This window comes from Somniosus microcephalus, unplaced genomic scaffold (genome assembly GCF_052327205.1).
Source record: "Somniosus microcephalus isolate GS21.2 unplaced genomic scaffold, FLI_Smic_1.0 unresolved_chr1, whole genome shotgun sequence".
In the NCBI taxonomy this organism is placed as follows: domain Eukaryota; kingdom Metazoa; phylum Chordata; class Chondrichthyes; order Squaliformes; family Somniosidae; genus Somniosus; species Somniosus microcephalus.
The window spans coordinates 814,530-830,008 of NW_028225179.1; the positions used below are offsets into that span (position 1 = coordinate 814,530).

At 44.8% G+C, this 15,479-nt stretch overlaps 8 non-coding genes across 8 annotated transcripts; 3 read left to right on the top strand and 5 right to left on the bottom strand.

Moving 5' to 3' along the window:
- Positions 1-904: 904 nt before the first annotated feature.
- trnap-agg (transfer RNA proline (anticodon AGG)) lies at positions 905-995 on the bottom strand. The gene is given in 2 exon segments: positions 905-940; positions 959-995. It is a non-coding gene; the product is annotated as a tRNA-Pro (tRNA).
- A 3,173-nt stretch (positions 996-4,168) lies between these two features.
- On the bottom strand, positions 4,169-4,258 carry trnap-agg (transfer RNA proline (anticodon AGG)). The gene is given in 2 exon segments: positions 4,169-4,204; positions 4,223-4,258. It is a non-coding gene; the product is annotated as a tRNA-Pro (tRNA).
- A 1,811-nt stretch (positions 4,259-6,069) lies between these two features.
- On the top strand, positions 6,070-6,159 carry trnar-ucg (transfer RNA arginine (anticodon UCG)). Its single transcript is given in 2 exon segments — positions 6,070-6,106; positions 6,124-6,159. It is a non-coding gene; the product is annotated as a tRNA-Arg (tRNA).
- Positions 6,160-7,432: 1,273 nt separating this feature from the next.
- Positions 7,433-7,522, bottom strand: trnap-agg (transfer RNA proline (anticodon AGG)). Its single transcript is given in 2 exon segments — positions 7,433-7,468; positions 7,487-7,522. It is a non-coding gene; the product is annotated as a tRNA-Pro (tRNA).
- A 1,811-nt stretch (positions 7,523-9,333) lies between these two features.
- Positions 9,334-9,423, top strand: trnar-ucg (transfer RNA arginine (anticodon UCG)). Its single transcript is given in 2 exon segments — positions 9,334-9,370; positions 9,388-9,423. It is a non-coding gene; the product is annotated as a tRNA-Arg (tRNA).
- A 1,273-nt stretch (positions 9,424-10,696) lies between these two features.
- Positions 10,697-10,786, bottom strand: trnap-agg (transfer RNA proline (anticodon AGG)). The gene is given in 2 exon segments: positions 10,697-10,732; positions 10,751-10,786. It is a non-coding gene; the product is annotated as a tRNA-Pro (tRNA).
- Positions 10,787-12,328: 1,542 nt separating this feature from the next.
- On the bottom strand, positions 12,329-12,418 carry trnap-cgg (transfer RNA proline (anticodon CGG)). The gene is given in 2 exon segments: positions 12,329-12,364; positions 12,383-12,418. It is a non-coding gene; the product is annotated as a tRNA-Pro (tRNA).
- A 1,812-nt stretch (positions 12,419-14,230) lies between these two features.
- Positions 14,231-14,320, top strand: trnar-ucg (transfer RNA arginine (anticodon UCG)). The gene is given in 2 exon segments: positions 14,231-14,267; positions 14,285-14,320. It is a non-coding gene; the product is annotated as a tRNA-Arg (tRNA).
- The last annotated feature ends 1,159 nt before the right edge of the window (positions 14,321-15,479 follow it).

A 15,479-nucleotide genomic window follows, 5' to 3' on the forward strand; every position in this document is an offset into this window, starting at 1 on the left:
CTTGTCTAACATAAGCTTTCAAATGCAATTTCGTCAGAGGCGCTCTGGTGCCCCTGGTCTGTGCCCCATGCATTACTCATATCTTGTTAAAATTAAAAGAGACCACTGCAATTCTTCAACTTCTTGAATGAAGTTGGAGCAGTGATCGCGATTCGGAGATTTTCGAACTCCTGCTTTCTTCTGCTGAGATTGTCACCGAATTAAAGAGTAGCGGGACCAGAGCCAAATGATTAGGGAGCAGAAACATAAATTTCTCCTTTAGGAGGCAATGTAATTTCAAAAATATTTATCAACCTTTATGACGAGATTTTCTGCTTTAGTGTCTTTGGTTGAGATATAAATAATGGGCGAGACATCCTCGTTCTTTTCGGCATACTCTCATGGGATCCGAGGGCCCGGTTTAACGTCTTGCTAGAAAGACGGAGGCACCAACGGTGCAGCACTACCTCATTACTGCACTGGAGTGTCAGCCTGGATTATCTGCTCAAGTCTCTGGAGTGGTGCTTGACTTTGCTGCCGCTGAGCCACGGCTGACACCTAGACTCAGTTCATTTGGCTGGAGAGAAATGACGGAGATAAAGGGAAAATTACAATGGAGTAAACTTTCAATTTGTCACCCAACAGAAAAGCGGGCATCGTAATCGGCCGCCTGTTATAGAAACAGTCCGATATATGTTGCCATCGATTTCATAAGCATTGAAAATCAGGCCTGTCTATAATGGAATGGGTCGTGGTCAGTTGTTAATCATTCTGGGTCTGTTTAAAAAGAGAGTGCTCACATTCCCGGATCATTCTGTTTCTGTTTGAAATGGCAGAGCTCACAGTCCCGGATCATTCCGTTTTTTTTAAAGGAGAACGATTTCAGTTTTCATGACCGAGGTGTTGAATTCAACTAAATGTGGCGGGGCTCGTCCGGGATTTGAACCCGGGACCTCTCGCAATTTAAGCCATGGAAATTCCCTAAGCGAGAAATCATACCCCTAGACCAACGAGCCGCCGATGTTATGGTTTAAGTTGCATTGCGATTCCCTGCGCTGGTGCAAACCCAGCTCGCAGAAGTCCTGTTCATTCAGTTAAAATGTTTAACTTTTCCTCAATCCGCTTCTTTTTGCGAGCAGTTTCCTTGAATCTGCTCACAATTCTCCCCATAAAAAGAAGCTCAGCAGCATCTGCGGCTGCGTGGCCTAATGGGTAAGGCGTCTGAATTCGGTTAGCGAGTTTTTCAGCTATCAGAAGATTGCAGGTTTGAGTCCTGCTGCGGTCGTTTAATTAACTGGGCGACACTTCTTCTGTTCCGAATCTGGCTTCAAACCGACAATTTTTGACAGTCCCTCAGCTGAAGCAGTGGAAGGCCTTTTGCTTACATTAAGCTGATTGTACATTTTCAACATTGTAGATCTGGGTGCACGGGCAGGATAAGCGGTGAAGTGGACTTTCTTTCAGGGTATTTCTGCTTAGATGCAAAAAGCAGGAAATGGAATGGCTGAGAGCGGTATATGGTTGAGTCGAGGTGGCCGAAAGGTTAAGGCGATAGACTGTTAATCTATTGCCGATCTGTACGCGAGGGTTCAGCTCCCATTCTCGTCATTATTACGTTTGATACTGGTACAATCTCCGAGCATTTAACTGAATCTTGCCTAAAATAAGCTTTCAAATGCAATTTCGTCAGAGTCGCTCTGGTGCTCCTGGTCTGTGCCCCATGCATTACTCATATCTTGTTAAAATTAAAAGAGACCACTGCAATTCTTCAACTTCTTGAATGAAGTTGGAGCAGTGATCGCGATTCGGAGATTGTCGAACTCCTCCTTTCTTCTGCTGACATTGTCACCGAATGAAAGAGTAGCGGGACCAGAGGCAAATGATTAGGGAGCACAAACATAAATTTCTCCTTTAGGAGGCAATGTAATTTCAAAAATATTTATCAACCTTAATGACGAGATTTTCTGTTTTAGTGTCTTTGGTTGAGATATAAATAAGGGGCGAGACATCCTCGTTCTTTTCGGCATACTCTCATGGGATCGGAGGACCCGGTTTAACGTCTTACTAGAAAGACGGAGGCACCAACAGTGCAGCACTACCTCATTACTGCACTGGGGTGTCTGCCTGGATTATCTGCTCAAGTCTCTGGAGTGGTGCTTGACTTTGCTGCCGCTGAGCCACGGCTGACACCTAGACTCAGTTCATTTGGCTGGAGAGAAATGACGGAGATAAAGGGAAAAATTACAATGGAGTAAACTTTCAATTTGTCAGCCAACAGAAAAGCGGGCATCGTAATCGGCCGCCTGTTATAGAAACAGTCCGATTTATGTTGCCATCGATTTCATAAGCATTGAAAATCAGGCCTGTCTATAATGGAATGGGTCGTGGTCAGTTGTTAATCACTCTGGGTCTATTTAAACCGGGAGTGCTCAGATTCCCGGATCATTCTGTTTCTGTTTAAAATGGCAGAGCTCACAGTCCCGATTAATTCCGTATTTTTTAAAGTAGAACGGTTTCAGCTTTCATGACCGAGGTGTTGAGTTTAACTAAATGCGGCGGGGCTCAGTCCGGGATTTGAACCCGGGACGTCTCGCATTTTAAGCCACGGAAATTCCCTAAGCGAGAGTCATACCCCTAGACCAACGAACCACCGATGCTCTGCTTCAAGTTGCATTGTGATTCCCTGCGCTGGTGCAAACCCAGCTCGCAGAAGTCCTGTTCATTCAGTTAAAATGTTTAACTTTTCCTCAATCCGCTTCTTTTTGCGAGCAGTTTCCTTGAATCTGCTCACAATTCTCCCCATAAAAAGACAACCAGCAGTATCAGCGGCTGCGTGGCCTAATGGATAAGGCGTCTGAATTCGGTTATGAGTTATTCAGTCATCAGAAGATTGCAGGTTCGAGTCCTGCCGCAGTCGTTTAATTAACTGGGCGACACTTTTTCTGTTCCGAATCTGGCTTCAAACCGACCATTTTTGACAGTCCCTCAACTGAAGCAGTGGAAGGCCTTTTGCTTACATTAAGCTGATTGTACATTTTCAACATTGTTGATCTGGGTGCACGGGCAGGATAAGCGGTGAAGTGGACTTTCTTTCAGGGTATTTCTGCTTGGATGCAAAAAGCAGGAAATGAAATGGCTGAGAGCAGTATATGGTTGAGTCGAGGTGGCCGAAAGGTTAAGGCGATAGACAGTTAATCTATTGCCGATCTGTACGCGAGGGTGCAGCTCCCATCCTCGTCGTTATTACGTTTGATACTGGTACACTTTCCGAGCATTTAACTGAATCTTGTCTAAAATAAGCTTTCAAATGCAATTTCGTCAGAGGCGCTCTGGTGCTCCTGGTCTGTGCCCCATGCATTACTCATATCTTGTTAAAATTAAAAGAGACCACTGCAATTCTTCAACTTCTTGAATGAAGTTGGAGCAGTGATCGCGATTCGGAGATTGTCGAATTCCTCCTTTCTTCTGCTGAGATTGTCACCGAATTAAAGAGTAGCGGGACCAGAGCCAAATGATTAGGGAGCAGAAACATAAATTTCTCCTTTAGGAGGCAATGTAATTTCAAAAATATTTATCAACCTTAATGACGAGATTTTCTGCTTTAGTGTCTTTGGTTGAGATATAAATAATGGGCGAGACATCCTCGTTCTTTTCGGCATACTCTCATGGGATCCGAGGGCCCGGTTTAACGTCTTACTAGAAAGACGGAGGCACCAACAGTGCAGCACTACGTCATTACTGCACTGGAGTGTCAGCCTGGATTATGTGCTCAAGTCTCTGGAGTGGTGCTTGACTTTGCTGCCGCTGAGCCACGGCTGACACCTAGACTCAGTTCATTTGGCTGGAGAGAAATGACGGAGATAAAGGGAAAATTACAATGGAGTAAACTTTCAATTTGTCACCCAACAGAAAAGCGGGCATCGTAATCGGCCGCCTGTTATAGAAACAGTCCGATATATGTTGCCATCGATTTCATAAGCATTGAAAATCAGGCCTGTCTATAATGGAATGGGTCGTGGTCAGTTGTTAATCACTCTGGGTCTGTTTAAAAAGAGAGTGCTCACAGTCCCGGATCATTCTGTTTCTGTTTGAAATGGCAGAGCTCACAGTCCCGGATCATTCCGTTTTTTTAAAAGGGGAACGATTTCAGTTTTCATGACCGAGGTGTTGAATTCAACTAAATGTGGCGGGGCTCGTCCGGGATTTGAACCCGGGACTTCTCGCAATTTAAGCCATGGAAATTCCCTAAGCGAGAATCATACCCCTAGACCAACGAGCCGCCGATGTTATGGTTTAAGTTGCATTGCGATTCCCTGCGCTGGTGCAAACCCAGCTCGCAGAAGTCCTGTTCATTCAGTTAAAATGTTTAACTTTTCCTCAATCCGCTTCTTTTTGCGAGCAGTTTCCTTGAATCTGCTCACAATTCTCCCCATAAAAAGAAGCTCAGCAGCATCTGCGGCTGCGTGGCCTAATGGGTAAGGCGTCTGAATTCGGTTAGCGAGTTTTTCAGTTATCAGAAGATTGCAGGTTTGAGTCCTGCTGCGGTCGTTTAATTAACTGGGCGACACTTCTTCTGTTCCGAATCTGGCTTCAAACCGACAATTTTTGACAGTCCCTCAGCTGAAGCAGTGGAAGGCCTTTTGCTTACATTAAGCTGATTGTACATTTTCAACATTGTAGATCTGGGTGCACGGGCAGGATAAGCGGTGAAGTGGACTTTCTTTCAGGGTATTTCTGCTTAGATGCAAAAAGCAGGAAATGGAATGGCTGAGAGCGGTATATGGTTGAGTCGAGGTGGCCGAAAGGTTAAGGCGATAGACTGTTAATCTATTGCCGATCTGTACGCGAGGGTTCAGCTCCCATTCTCGTCATTATTACGTTTGATACTGGTACAATTTCCGAGCATTTAACTGAATCTTGCCTAAAATAAGCTTTCAAATGCAATTTCGTCAGAGTCGCTCTGGTGCTCCTGGTCTGTGCCCCATGCATTACTCATATCTTGTTAAAATTAAAAGAGACCACTGCAATTCTTCAACTTCTTGAATGAAGTTGGAGCAGTGATCGCGATTCGGAGATTGTCGAACTCCTCCTTTCTTCTGCTGACATTGTCACCGAATGAAAGAGTAGCGGGACCAGAGGCAAATGATTAGGGAGCAGAAACATAAATTTCTCCTTTAGGAGGAAATGTAATTTCAAAAATATTTATCAACCTTAATGACGAGATTTTCTGTTTTAGTGTCTTTGGGTGAGATATAAATAAGGGGCGAGACATCCTCGTTCTTTTCGGCATACTCTCATGGGATCGGAGGACCCGGTTTAACGTCTTACTAGAAAAACGGAGGCACCAACAGTGCAGCACTACCTCATTACTGCACTGGGGTGTCTGCCTGGATTATCTGCTCAAGTCTCTGGAGTGGTGCTTGACTTTGCTGCCGCTGAGCCACGGCTGACACCTAGACTCAGTTCATTTGGCTGGAGAGAAATGACGGAGATAAAGGGAAAAATTACAATGGAGTAAACCTTCAATTTGTCACCCAACAGAAAAGCGGGCATCGTAATCGGCCGCCTGTTATAGAAACAGTCCGATTTATGTTGCCATCGATTTCATAAGCATTGAAAATCAGGCCTGTCTATAATGGAATGGGTCGTGGTCAGTTGTTAATCACTCTGGGTCTATTTAAACCGGGAGTGCTCAGATTCCCGGATCATTCTGTTTCTGTTTAAAATGGCAGAGCTCACAGTCCCGATTAATTCCGTATTTTTTAAAGTAGAACGGTTTCAGCTTTTATGACCGAGGTGTTGAGTTTAACTAAATGCGGCGGGGCTCAGTCCGGGATTTGAACCCGGGACGTCTCGCATTTTAAGCCACGGAAATTCCCTAAGCGAGAGTCATACCCCTAGACCAACGAACCACCGATGCTCTGCTTCAAGTTGCATTGTGATTCCCTGCGGTGGTGCAAACCCAGCTCGCAGAAGTCCTGTTCATTCGGTTAAAATGTTTAACTTTTCCTCAATCCGCTTCTTTTTGCGAGCAGTTTCCTTGAATCTGCTCACAATTCTCCCCATAAAAAGACAACCAGCAGTATCAGCGGCTGCGTGGCCTAATGGATAAGGCGTCTGATTTCGGTTATGAGTTATTCAGTCATCAGAAGATTGCAGGTTCGAGTCCTGCCGCAGTCGTTTAATTAACTGGGCGACACTTTTTCTGTTCCGAATCTGGCTTCAAACCGACCATTTTTGACAGTCCCTCAACTGAAGCAGTGGAAGGCCTTTTGCTTACATTAAGCTGATTGTACATTTTCAACATTGTTGATCTGGGTGCACGGGCAGGATAAGCGGTGAAGTGCACTTTCTTTCAGGGTATTTCTGCTTAGATGCAAAAAGCAGGAAATGAAATGGCTGAGAGCAGTATATGGTTGAGTCGAGGTGGCCGAAAGGTTAAGGCGATAGACAGTTAATCTATTGCCGATCTGCACGCGAGGGTTCAGCTCCCATCCTCGTCATTATTACGTTTGATACTGGTACACTTTCCGAGCATTTAACTGAATCTTGTCTAAAATAAGCTTTCAAATGCAATTTCGTCAGAGGCGCTCTGGTGCTCCTGGTCTGTGCCCCATGCATTACTCATATCTTGTTAAAATTAAAAGAGACCACTGCAATTCTTCAACTTCTTGAATGAAGTTGGAGCAGTGATCGCGATTCGGAGATTGTCGAACTCCTCCTTTCTTCTGCTGAGATTGTCACCGAATTAAAGAGTAGCGGGACCAGAGCCAAATGATTAGGGAGCAGAAACATAAATTTCTCCTTTAGGAGGCAATGTAATTTCAGAAATATTTATCAACCTTAATGACGAGATTTTCTGCTTTAGTGTCTTTGGTTGAGATATAACTAATGGGCGAGACATCCTCGTTCTTTTCGGCATACTCTCATGGGATCCGAGGGCCCGGTTTAACGTCTTACTAGAAAGACGGAGGCACCAACAGTGCAGCACTACGTCATTACTGCACTGGGGTGTCTGCCTGGATTATCTGCTCAAGTCTCTGGAGTGGTGCTTGACTTTGCTGCCGCTGAGCCACGGCTGACACCTAGACTCAGTTCATTTGGCTGGAGAGAAATGACGGAGATAAAGGGAAAATTACAATGGAGTAAACTTTCAATTTGTCACCCAACAGAAAAGCGGGCATCGTAATCGGCCGCCTGTTATAGAAACAGTCCGATATATGTTGCCATCGATTTCATAAGCATTGAAAATCAGGCCTGTCTATAATGGAATGGGTCGTGGTCAGTTGTTAATCACTCTGGGTCTGTTTAAAAAGAGAGTGCTCACAGTCCCGGATCATTCTGTTTCTGTTTGAAATGGCAGAGCTCACAGTCCCGGATCATTCCGTTTTATTTTAAAGGAGAACGATTTCAGTTTTCATGACCGAGGTTTTGAATTCAACGAAATGTGGCGGGGCTCGTCCGGGATTTGAACCCGGGACCTCTCGCAATTTAAGCCATGGAAATTCCCTAAGCGAGAATCATACCCCTAGACCAACGAGCCGCCGATGTTATGTTTTAAGTTGCATTGCGATTCCCTGCGCTGGTGCAAACCCAGCTCGCAGAAGTCCTGTTCATTCAGTTAAAATGTTTAACTTTTCCTCAATCCGCTTCTTTTTGCGAGCAGTTTCCTTGAATCTGCTCACAATTCTCCCCATAAAAAGAAACTCAGCAGCATCTGCGGCTGCGTGGCCTAATGGGTAAGGCGTCTGAATTCGATTAGCGAGTTTTTCAGTTATCAGTAGATTGCAGGTTCGAGTCCTGCTGCGGTCGTTTAATTAACTGGGCGACACTTCTTCTGTTCCGAATCTGGCTTCAAACCGACAATTTTTGACAGTCCCTCAACTGAAGCAGTGGAAGGCCTTTTGCTTACATTAAGCTGATTGTACATTTTCAACATTGTAGATCTGGGTGCACGGGCAGGATAAGCGGTGAAGTGGACTTTCTTTCAGGGTATTTCTGCTTAGATGCAAAAAGCAGGAAATGGAATGGCTGAGAGCAGTATATGGTTGAGTCGAGGTGGCCGAAAGGTTAAGGCGATAGACTGTTAATCTATTGCCGATCTGTACGCGAGGGTTCAGCTCCCATTCTCGTCATTATTACGTTTGATACTGGTACAATTTCCGAGCATTTAACTGAATCTTGCCTAAAATAAGCTTTCAAATGCAATTTCGTCAGAGTCGCTCTGGTGCTCCTGGTCTGTGCCCCATGCATTACTCATATCTTGTTAAAATTAAAAGAGACCACTGCAATTCTTCAACCTCTTGAATGAAGTTGGAGCAGTGATCGCGATTCGGAGATTGTCGAACTCCTCCTTTCTTCTGCTGAGATTGTCACCGAATGAAAGAGTAGCGGGACCAGAGGCAAATGATTAGGGAGCAGAAACATAAATTTCTCCTTTAGGAGGCAATGTAATTTCAAAAATATTTATCAACCTTAATGACGAGATTTTCTGTTTTAGTGTCTTTGGTTGAGATATAAATAAGGGGCGAGACATCCTCGTTCTTTTCGGCATACTCTCATGGGATCGGAGGACCCGGTTTAACGTCTTACTAGAAAGACGGAGGCACCAACAGTGCAGCACTACCTCATTACTGCACTGGAGTGTCAGCCTGGATTATGTGCTCAAGTCTCTGGAGTGGTGCTTGACTTTGCTGCCGCTGAGCTACGGCTGACACCTAGACTCAGTTCATTTGGCTGGAGAATAATGACGGAGATAAAGGGAAAAATTACAATGGAGTAAACTTTCAATTTGTCACCCAACAGAAAAGCGGGCATCGTAATCGGCCGCCTGTTATAGAAACAGTCCGATTTATGTTGCCATCGATTTCATAAGCATTGAAAATCAGGCCTGTCTATAATGGAATGGGTCGTGGTCAGTTGTTAATCACTCTGGGTCTATTTAAACCGGGAGTGCTCACATTCCCGGATCATTCTGTTTCTGTTTAAAATGGCAGAGCTCACAGTCCCGATTAATTCCGTATTTTTTAAAGTAGAACGGTTTCAGCTTTCATAACCGAGGTGTTGAGTTTAACTAAATGCGGCGGGGCTCAGCCCGGGATTTGAACCCGGGACGTCTCGCATTTTAAGCCACGAAAATTCCCTAAGCGAGAGTCATACCCCTAGACCAACGAACCACCGATGCTGTGCTTCAAGTTGCATTGTGATTCCCTGCGCTGGTGCAAACCCAGCTCGCAGAAGTCCTGTTCATTCAGTTAAAATGTTTAACTTTTCCTCAATCCGCTTCTTTTTGCGAGCAGTTTCCTTGAATCTGCTCACAATTCTCCCCATAAAAAGACACCCAGCAGTATCAGCGGCTGCGTGGCCTAATGGATAAGGCGTCTGACTTCGGTTATGAGTTATTTAGTCATCAGAAGATTGCAGGTTCGAATCCTGCCGCAGTCGTTTAATTAACTTGGCGACACTTTTTCTGTTCCGAATCTGGCTTCAAACCGAACATTTTTGACAGTCCCTCAACTGAAGCAGTGGAAGGCCTTTTGCTTACATTAAGCTGATTGTACATTTTCAACATTGTTGATCTGGGTGCACGGGCAGGATAAGCGGTGAAGTGCACTTTCTTTCAGGGTATTTCTGCTTAGATGCAAAAAGCAGGAAATGAAATGGCTGAGAGCAGTATATGGTTGAGTCGAGGTGGCCGAAAGGTTAAGGCGATAGACAGTTAATCTATTGCCGATCTGCACGCGAGGGTTCAGCTCCCATCCTCGTCGTTATTACGTTTGATACTGGTACACTTTCCGAGCATTTAACTGAATCTTGTCTAAAATAAGCTTTCAAATGCAATTTCGTCAGAGGCGCTCTGGTGCTCCTGGTCTGTGCCCCATGCATTACTCATATCTTGTTAAAATTAAAAGAGACCACTGCAATTCTTCAACTTCTTGAATGAAGTTGGAGCAGTGATCGCGATTCGGAGATTGTCGAACTCCTCCTTTCTTCTGCTGAGATTGTCACCGAATTAAAGAGTAGCGGGACCAGAGCCAAATGATTAGGGAGCAGAAACATAAATTTCTCCTTTAGGAGGCAATGTAATTTCAGAAATATTTATCAACCTTAATGACGAGATTTTCTGCTTTAGTGTCTTTGGTTGAGATATAACTAATGGGCGAGACATCCTCGTTCTTTTCGGCATACTCTCATGGGATCCGAGGGCCCGGTTTAACGTCTTACTAGAAAGACGGAGGCACCAACAGTGCAGCACTACGTCATTACTGCACTGGGGTGTCTGCCTGGATTATCTGCTCAAGTCTCTGGAGTGGTGCTTGACTTTGCTGCCGCTGAGCCACGGCTGACACCTAGACTCAGTTCATTTGGCTGGAGAGAAATGACGGAGATAAAGGGAAAATTACAATGGAGTAAACTTTCAATTTGTCACCCAACAGAAAAGCGGGCATCGTAATCGGCCGCCTGTTATAGAAACAGTCCGATATATGTTGCCATCGATTTCATAAGCATTGAAAATCAGGCCTGTCTATAATGGAATGGGTCGTGGTCAGTTGTTAATCACTCTGGGTCTGTTTAAAAAGAGAGTGCTCACAGTCCCGGATCATTCTGTTTCTGTTTGAAATGGCAGAGCTCACAGTCCCGGATCATTCCGTTTTATTTTAAAGGAGAACGATTTCAGTTTTCATGACCGAGGTTTTGAATTCAACGAAATGTGGCGGGGCTCGTCCGGGATTTGAACCCGGGACCTCTCGCAATTTAAGCCATGGAAATTCCCTAAGCGAGAATCATACCCCTAGACCAACGAGCCGCCGATGTTATGTTTTAAGTTGCATTGCGATTCCCTGCGCTGGTGCAAACCCAGCTCGCAGAAGTCCTGTTCATTCAGTTAAAATGTTTAACTTTTCCTCAATCCGCTTCTTTTTGCGAGCAGTTTCCTTGAATCTGCTCACAATTCTCCCCATAAAAAGAAACTCAGCAGCATCTGCGGCTGCGTGGCCTAATGGGTAAGGCGTCTGAATTCGGTTAGCGAGTTTTTCAGTTATCAGTAGATTGCAGGTTCGAGTCCTGCTGCGGTCGTTTAATTAACTGGGCGACACTTCTTCTGTTCCGAATCTGGCTTCAAACCGACAATTTTTGACAGTCCCTCAACTGAAGCAGTGGAAGGCCTTTTGCTTACATTAAGCTGATTGTACATTTTCAACATTGTAGATCTGGGTGCACGGGCAGGATAAGCGGTGAAGTGGACTTTCTTTCAGGGTATTTCTGCTTAGATGCAAAAAGCAGGAAATGGAATGGCTGAGAGCAGTATATGGTTGAGTCGAGGTGGCCGAAAGGTTAAGGCGATAGACTGTTAATCTATTGCCGATCTGTACGCGAGGGTTCAGCTCCCATTCTCGTCATTATTACGTTTGATACTGGTACAATTTCCGAGCATTTAACTGAATCTTGCCTAAATTAAGCTTTCAAATGCAATTTCGTCAGAGTCGCTCTGGTGCCCCTGGTCTGTGCCCCATGCATTACTCATATCTTGTTAAAATTAAAAGAGACCACTGCAATTCTTCAACTTCTTGAATGAATGTGGAACAGTGATCGTGATTCGGAGATTGTCGAACTCCTCCTTTCTTCTGCTGAGATTGTCACCGAATGAAAGAGTAGCGGGACCAGAGGCAAATGATTAGGGAGCAGAAACATAAATTTCTCCTTTAGGAGGCAATGTAATTTCAAAAATATTTATCAACCTGAATGACGAGATTTTCTGTTTTAGTGTCTTTGGTTGAGATATAAATAAGGGGCGAGACATCCTCGTTCTTTTCGGCATACTCTCATGGGATCGGAGGACCCGGTTTAACGTGTTACTAGAAAGACGGAGGCACCAACAGTGCAGCACTACCTCATTACTGCACTGGGGTGTCTGCCTGGATTATCTGCTCAAGTCTCTGGAGTGGTGCTTGACTTTGCTGCCGCTGAGCCACGGCTGACACCTAGACTCAGTTCATTTGGCTGGAGAGAAATGACGGAGATAAAGGGAAAAATTACAATGGAGTAAACTTTCAATTTGTCACCCAACAGAAAAGCGGGCATCGTAATCGGCCGCCTGTTATAGAAACAGTCCGATTTATGTTGCCATCGATTTCATAAGCATTGAAAATCAGGCCTGTCTATAATGGAATGGGTCGTGGTCAGTTGTTAATCACTCTGGGTCTATTTAAACCGGGAGTGCTCACAGTCCCGGATCATTCTGTTTCTGTTTAAAATGGCAGAGCTCACAGTCCCGGATGATTCCGTTTTTTTTAAAGGAGAACGATTTCAGTTTTCATGACCGAGGTTTTGAATTCAACTAAATGGGGCGGGGCTCGTCCGGGATTTGAACCCGGGACCTCTCGCAATTTAAGCCATGGAAATTCCCGAAGCGAGAATCATACCCCTAGACCAACGAGCCGCCGATGTTATGTTTTAAGTTGCATTGCGATTCCCTGCGCTGGTGCAAACCCAGCTCGCAGAAGTGCTGTTCATTCAGTTAAAATGCTTAACTTTTCCTCAATCCGCTTCTTTTTGCGAGCAGTTTCCTTGAATCTGCTCACAATTCTCCCCATAAAAAGAAGCTCAGCAGCATCTGCGGCTGCGTGGCCTAATGGGTAAGGCGTCTGAATTCGGTTAGCGAGTTTTTCAGTTATCAGAAGATTGCAGGTTCGAGTCCTGCTGCGGTCGTTTAATTTAACTGGGCAACACTTCTTCTGTTCCGAATTTGGCTTCAAACCGACAATTTTTGACAGTCCCTCAACTGAAGCAGTGGAAGGCCTTTTGCTTACATTAAGCTGATTGTACATTTTCAACATTGTAGATCTGGGTGCACGGGCAGGATAAGCGGTGAAGTGGACTTTCTTTCAGGGTATTTCTGCTTAGATGCAAAAAGCAGGAAATGGAATGGCTGAGAGCAGTATATGGTTGAGTCGAGGTGGCCGAAAGGTTAAGGCGATAGACTGTTAATCTATTGCCGATCTGTACGCGAGGGTTCAGCTCCCATTCTCGTCATTATTACGTTTGATACTGGTACAATTTCCGAGCATTTAACTGAATCTTGCCTAAAATAAGCTTTCAAATGCAATATCGTCAGAGGCGCTCTGGTGCTCCTGGTCTGTGCCCCATGCATTACTCATATCTTGTTAAAATTAAAAGAGACCACTGCAATTCTTCAACTTCTTGAATGAAGTTGGAGCAGTGATCGCGATTCGGAGATTGTCGAACTCCTCCTTTCTTCTGCTGAGATTGTCACCGAATGAAAGAGTAGCGGGACCAGAGGCAAATGATTAGGGAGCAGAAACATAAATTTCTCCTTTAGGAGGCAATGTAATTTCAAAAATATTTATCAACCTTAATGACGAGATTTTCTGTTTTAGTGTCTTTGGTTGAGATGTAAATAAGGGGCGAGACATCCTCGTTCTTTTCGGCATACTCTCATGGGATCGGAGGACCCGGTTTAACGTCTTACTAGAAAGACGGAGGCACCAACAGTGCAGCAGTACCACATTACTGCACTGGGGTGTCTGCCTGGATTATCTGCTCAAGTCTCTGGAGTGGTGCTTGACTTTGCTGCCGCTGAGCCACGGCTGACACCTAGACTCAGTTCATTTGGCTGGAGAGAAATGACGGAGATAAAGGCAAAAATTACAATGGAGTAAACTTTCAATTTGTCACCCAACAGAAAAGCGGGCATCGTAATCGGCCGCCTGTTTTCGAAACAGTCCGATTTATGTTGCCACCGATTTCATAAGCATTGAAAATCAGGCCTGTCTATAATGGTATGGGTCGTGGTCAGTTGTTAATCACTCTGGGTCTATTTAAACCGGGAGTGCTCACATTCCCGGATCATTCTGTTTCTGTTTAAAATGGCAGAGCTCACAGTCCCGATTAATTCCGTATTTTTTAAAGTAGAACGGTTTCAGCTTTCATGACCGAGGTGTTGAGTTTAACGAAATGCGGCGGGGCTCAGTCCGGGATTTGAACCCGGGACGTCTCGCATTTTAAGCCACGGAAATTTCCTAAGCGAGAGTCATACCCCAAGACCAACGAACCACCGATGCTCTGCTTTAAGTTGCATTGTGATTCCCTGCGCTGGTGCAAACCCAGCTCGCAGAAGTCCTGTTCATTCAGTTAAAATGTTTAACTTTTCCTCAATCCGCTTCTTTTTGCGAGCAGTTTCCTTGAGTCTGCTCACAATTCTCCCCATAAAAAGACACCCAGCAGTAACAGCGGCTGCGTGGCCTAATGGTTAAGGCGTCTGACTTCGGTTATGAGTTATTCAGTCATCAGAAGATTGCAGGTTCGAGTCCTGCCGCAGTCGTTTAATTAACTGGGCGACACTTTTTCTGTTCCGAATCTGGCTTCAAACCGACCATTTTTGACAGTCCCTCAACTGAAGCAGTGGAAGGCCTTTTGCTTACATTAAGCTGATTGTACATTTTCAACATTGTTGATCTGGGTGCACGGGCAGGATAAGCGGTGAAGTGGACTTTCTTTCAGGGTATTTCTGCTTAGATGCAAAAAGCAGGAAATGAAATGGCTGAGAGCAGTATATGGTTGAGTCGAGGTGGCCGAAAGTTTAAGGCGATAGACAGTTAATCTATTGCCGATCTGTACGCGAGGGTTCAGCTCCCATCCTCGTCGTTATTACGTTTGATACTGGTACACTTTCCGAATATTTAACTGAATCTTGTCTAAAATAAGCTTTCAAATGCAATTTCGTCAGAGGCGCTCTGGTGCTCCTGGTCTGTGCCCCATGCATTACTCATATCTTGTTAAAATTAAAAGAGACCACTGCAATTCTTCAACTTCTTGAATGAAGTTGGAGCAGTGATCGCGATTCGGAGATTGTCGAACTCCTCCTTTCTTCTGCTGAGATTGTCACCGAATTAAAGAGTAGCGGGACCAGAGCCAAATGATTAGGGAGCAGAAACATAAATTTCTCCTTTAGGAGGCAATGTAATTTCAAAAATATTTATCAACCTTAATGACGAGATTTTCTGCTTAAGTGCCTTTGGTTCAGATATAAATAATGGGCGAGACATCCTCGTTCTTTTCGGCATACTCTCATGGGATCCGAGGGCCCGGTTTACCGTCTTACTAGAAAGACGGAGGCACCAACAGTGCAGCACTACGTCATTACTGCACTGGTGTGTCAGCCTGGATTATGTGCTCAAGTCTCTGGAGTGGTGCTTGACTTTGCTGCCGCTGAGCCACGGCTGACACCTAGACTCAGTTCATTTGGCTGGAGAGAAATGACGGAGATAAAGGGAAAATTACAATGGAGTAAACTTTCAATTTGTCACCCAACAGAAAAGCGGGCATCGTAATCGGCCGCCTGTTATAGAAACAGTCCGATATATGTTGCCATCGATTTCATAAGCATTGAAAATCAGGCCTGTCTATAATGGAATGGGTCGTGGTCAGTTGTTAATCACTCTGGGTCTGTATAAAAAGAGAGTGCTCACAGTCCCGGATCA